Genomic DNA, 5,485 nt, shown 5'->3' with positions numbered 1-5,485 from the left:
TACTATATACAGTAATGGACTTCTATATCATTTTACATCAGATTAAAACTTTGGGTGTAAGATTCAGATAATTATTTATTAAAAGCTAGACATTTTAAATGAGAATAAGAAAGAAAAGTATGTCTTTGTGCCCCCTTTTCCCTGTTAATGCCCTATCGGCCCCCCTGGCTAAACTTTGCTAGATCCGCCCCTGCACAGTTACCAGCCGTCAGCTACGTAGAAAAGAGATCCTGCGACTGTAAAAAATTCTAAAATAACAGTACAATCTACTGTATAAACGTGAAGGAATTTTCCGTATTAGTCATTTACAGGTATTTTTCTGTATTTCTCAACTACTGCAATGCATTGTGGGAAAAAGAACCCGAAAAGGAGGGAAAAGTAAGCGCAAGAGCAGCCATTAGGCTTCTTTCAGGCTTCATCTGGATTTTGGACTCTGAAGTTGGAGAAACTGCCTTCAAATTTCTGTGGTAAGTATTAAAACTCATGTTTCTTTTATTAAAATAATGTTTTTCAAAAGACTCCGCGTTTTTATTTAGAAAGAATTGTTAATTTATTTGTTAACTGGTTTCGGCTGTCTCCAGACAAGTCAGGAATATTTTGCTGACTCATTTTTTAAAATAATTGTTATTTAGGTTTAACATGACTTAAGCTTTATTTTAGTTAATGTTAAAATAATTTTTACTGTGATACCACCAGTTTTGCCCTTCAGTGGCTGAACCAGTTTTCATAAATATTATAGTTAGCTGTCTGTGTCTCTCTGGGTATTACACAGCTGTGACTGCTAACTAGCTAATTAGCGAAAGTCAGCGATGTGGATAACTGGGAAAAGTGAGAACATGGTCCTAGAAATTATTCTAGGACTCTAATAAGTACTGTATCAATACCTGTGTTTTACAGTTGGCTCTACTGTACACTTTAAAGGGTTTCAGGCAAAGTTACACTAACCCTAGTTTAAGCCTCAGACCTTCCTGGCTGACGCTAGCAAATGCTAATGTTAGCCTCTGATTTGGGCTGCTAAAGTAAATACTTTTAGCTAGCTGACCAGCATAGATTATTTCGGTGGTTAACAGACTGTAGTGGTAATATTATTGAAAGTATAGTTTCACCTCAGCACAGTTACATTTTCCCTGTAACTGTGTTTTTACTCCAACATTTGTTGAAAATGTATTTATGAAATGCTGAGCAGCATTTCTAGTATGTGGAATATTTTTGTCACCCCACTGTGCTAATGTGATTAAATACTAATAATTATTACTAAAAAAATTCAATAATAAATCAATAATAACTATTTCTTGATTGAACTATAATGTAAGCGCAGTGCTGGTGTGCAGGGGCTTTATATGCCTTGTCTATATCAAGCTTTTAGCCAAATATAAGCAGAGATATTTGTATCTTTCTTAAAAATCCAGATCCTTACAGATTATTTGAGAAATGGATCAACAGCTATCACTACTTGAAGCACTCTAAGTCCTGCAGTGGAAAAATATCCCTTATTTCACCTTTGATCACACACTTTGGTTTTCCAGTGCAGAGCAATGGCCAAGAAAAGGAAAGACTTCCCCGAGTGGAAAAAAAAGATGAAGATACAAGCTGGTGATGATCCAGAGCAGCTGGTCTCAGGAAATGAAGAAAAACCCTGATCACCTTCTCTACAAACACAAGGTGAGTTTAATGTTGTGGTTGATTTAGTTTTTCAAGGTATGTATGTTACTTTAATTATAAACTGCTTTTGTTGCAACAGAATGGTGTTATGTGTATGCAACTCTACGTGAATTATAATCCTTTGTAGGGCTGTGTGATATGACCAAAATCTCATATCCCAATATAAGACATATCTCTCCTGATAACGATATATATCACAAAATAGTGCATTTTCTGTAAATTCTGTGATTCTCGGGCAACTCGACTTATGTGAAAGTGTTTTCAGTTGGGCGTCGTGTACCTGGAGTCGAGTGTTTTGACCGATGCATGAAACTATACATTTTTAGACATGAGTTTAAACGGCCGCCATTTTCTTTCTGAGTATTTATTACATGGCGTGCTGCGAGGAAAACCCTGTTCTAACGTTTGAGTCTAAGGATTATTTTGAGCACCTGACAGCTCTTTTTTGCTTTTCATTCGTAAACTCTCTCCATACTCTTTCATGTGATTCTTGTGTAGGTGGTTAAAGAGGTTTGTCGTGTTTGAGTGGTGGTGGGGACCAGTTTGTGGCATAATTTGCATAGTACAGTTTTCTGGGGCGTGTCAGACTTTTCATAACCAAACCATGTCCATGCTACAGAGGTAGCCCCTCGTTTAACAATAAGGTCCTCGATTTCTTTTGACTGGTCCTTCTGTTTGGAGCTAGCTGGTTCTGCCTCATCCTTGCTGGCCATGCTGGTATTCTCTGTGCCTTCATCTGCGTGGTGACTGTAAGCGCCATTTATAGTTACTTGATGTTTTTATTTGAGGTCATTTGTTTGATGCATATTCTGAAATTTTATGTTTGAGAATAATGTATATCATTTCAGTTTATTTTGAAAAGTCTCAACAGAAACTTGAGCTTTATTGTGAAAGGTTTATGTGGAAAATAAACAAGCGGACGGCGGAGCCACGCAATGGTTTTACCGTCATTGTTGGTAACGAAAGTACGCGTAAAAACAGTCACTTGTCCGTCCATAGTGTGGTTATTGTAAGTATAAGAGAAAGAGAGAACTTTAAGAAATAATATAGCCACTACAGTGACCATCAAAATCATGAAAAAAATATTGCCGTAAACAGTTTATTTTGCAACACCACAAAACAAACAATAGTGTATAATATGAAACGATAGACATTTTTATATCGTCATCTGATATATATCTGTCATATCGCACAGCCCTAATCCTTTTTTTTTATGTTGTTTATGTTCTAGGTAAAAAAAATTATAAAAATACAAACTTTTTAAAAATGTCTTGTTGTTTCTCTTTTTTTCCTCAGAATAAATTGCGACTAGTCTCAATGGCTGAGATGGAGGAGCAACACAGCGACACGTTAACCCCGACTGCTGCAGTTCCTGTATGAACTGAGCAACTCTGAAAATCCAAGGAAAAGCTGAGTGTATTTTAAGCTCATGACCTGATGACTACATGCAGGCTGCATTCAGGACTTTGTCACACTGGTATATGAAGAGTGGTAACAAGAATTGTGCCCACAACAGCTTTGTAGTAATTTGTCTTACTATTGTCTTATTTGTTGTGATTTAGGGTCTGTGCGCACAAGCAGAGGTTTTTGTTTGTAACCGTAACCTCGTTTTCAGAGCCTTGTCTAACATTTAATGGTCATGAAATATGTCAGACTTTTTCCTCTACTTAAACAGCTAAGAGCATTTGAACACCGTGGAGAAAAAGTGTGCATTAAGGATTTTGAACTATGATGTTTAAGTGTTGTCACTGCTGAGGATTCGTGGACACAGATCCTTATTCACTACGCTGCTGTTTACAGTTTAACTTTTCATCAGAACAAGCACTTCTAATTGTACTTTGCTCCTCACTGACAAAACAAGTCCAGTAAATACACTTTTATCTTTAAGTTTGGGACAGTAATCTGTCTTAATTTATTTTGTGTTGTAGTTATCATATGGGGAAAAGTCCTGTGGTTATCCATCCGTCCTGTTCGAATAAACCCAAAGTTCAGGAACATCTTCTTTAGATCTGTTCAGTTTTATTCATGTGGCACCACTTAAACAGTCAACAAATTTTGACTCAAGTATGTTATATTGTAAGGTAAAGAGCCCAAAGAGTTAATCTCAGACAAATGTTCACACAAATGTGAATTACATTCACTTCATTAATGAAGTGAATGTAATTCAGTAATCAAAGGTGTTTGGCTATAACTGACTACATGTGTATACTGTATCATAAGTGGACAGACATGGATGTAAACCACACCTTAACCATTTGGCTGAGGCAAAACTACCACAAGGCAGTGATTCTAACTAAAAGGTACTCTGGATATTATTAAATGTGAACATTCGTTAAATATGACATTTTTTGTTTGTCAGGTGTCCTGTTTGAAGAAAACACTTGGTAGCCACTTGAATGAATGTAAATAAACACATTTACATGAGGGCAACCTGATTTCAAGGAAATAAAAATGCTCAAATTTGAAAGCTTGTGAGTTATTTTGTTCATGTATCAGCTGTTTAGTAGTTTTATGACAAGATGGATGCTGTCATTATATTTTAGTATAGTTTTAGAGTTGAGGAGAATAAAAGAATATTTAACATTAATTGTACCAATGTTGTTGTGTACGAAGCACAAATTAATTTAAGTTTTAATTTATGAATTTTTGAGTACATGGTGTACTAGGTTGTAATTGCATAGAAATGTACGTTTAAGGATATAAAGAACTATATTTAATGAGTTACAGTGAAAAGAAGTGCTTGGAAATAGTAATATAAACAGAAATTTCAATTTTTCTATTAACGGAAAATATCAGTTAATGATACAGAAAATATACTGTGAATAAACGGAATTTTCCGTTTTATAGCTGAAGGAAATGTCCGTAAATAGTACAGAGAGTATACTGTAAATCTACAGAATTTTCCGTTTTATCATTTACAGAAAAGTCCGTCAAACCTCCGTAAAAAAACAGAAAATGTACTGGCAGAAAATTACCAGGACATTTTCCGTTTTTCTACGGAATATTTTTTTACAGTGTGGTGTAAAAGTAATATTAAATAAATTCTAACAACAGCTTTCAAGCTTAAACGATGCTGCTGTTGTTAGCCGCTGGTTTCTCTTTCTGGTGCAAAGTGGGCCAAAAACAAAGCAGAGAGACGACTCGTGACAGAAAAGCCGATCAGCTGATCATTATCAGTTTCACGATTGAAGTAGCAGCAAGAAGAGGCAGTCGCTCCATATATCGGTTGTTAAGCTTAACGCTGGAATGCTTTACAAACATTCAGAGATGAACTTACACACTTGCTTTACTTCTCTCTGGGATAACTTCCTCGGAGATGAAATGCTGGTTTGGTAGTCGAGGCTACAAATACACACAGCCGCTCTATCATGTGAGCACACTGCTCCGACTGCTACGGTTATGAGCCGAGTTACGCCAGTGTCGCAAGTTTTGTGAGGTGCTTTTTTGATATTTAATGGATCGGATTACATTTTTATTTCTCTCCGATATCCGATCCAGTATTTTACGTCAGTATCGGACCGATACCGATATGTAATATCGAATCGGTCCATCTCTATAAACAACACTACAAACATGAACAAACAACAAATTCAACCTAAAAAAAACCCTCAGAAAACAAAATCAGACCTTGAATCTGACACACTCCAGATTTCTGCATCCTCTTTATTTTCATCAAATATTCATTTGATGTTTTGATGGTAAAAATTGAAATTAGAAGCTCTCTAATATGTAACTTCACTAACTTTCAGTTGTGTTTGGCTATTTTTTAATTACAGTTCACTTACCTTTTTATATTTATTTTTTATTCAATATATCAACAGTG

At 35.7% G+C, this 5,485-nt stretch overlaps 1 long non-coding RNA gene across 1 annotated transcript; it reads left to right on the top strand.

The window, feature by feature from the left end:
- The first annotated feature begins 269 nt into the window (after positions 1-269).
- Positions 270-3,086, top strand: LOC121813791. Its single transcript, XR_006053878.1, has 3 exons — positions 270-467; positions 1,527-1,662; positions 2,959-3,086. It is a non-coding gene; the product is annotated as an uncharacterized LOC121813791 (long non-coding RNA).
- Positions 3,087-5,485: the final 2,399 nt, after the last annotated feature.

The sequence above is a fragment of the Haplochromis burtoni genome, unplaced genomic scaffold, assembly GCF_018398535.1.
Source record: "Haplochromis burtoni strain Fernald_Lab_line unplaced genomic scaffold, NCSU_Asbu1 Contig_2620, whole genome shotgun sequence".
Taxonomy (NCBI): Eukaryota; Metazoa; Chordata; class Actinopteri; order Cichliformes; family Cichlidae; genus Haplochromis; species Haplochromis burtoni.
This window is presented reverse-complemented; position numbering and strand designations above follow the sequence as displayed.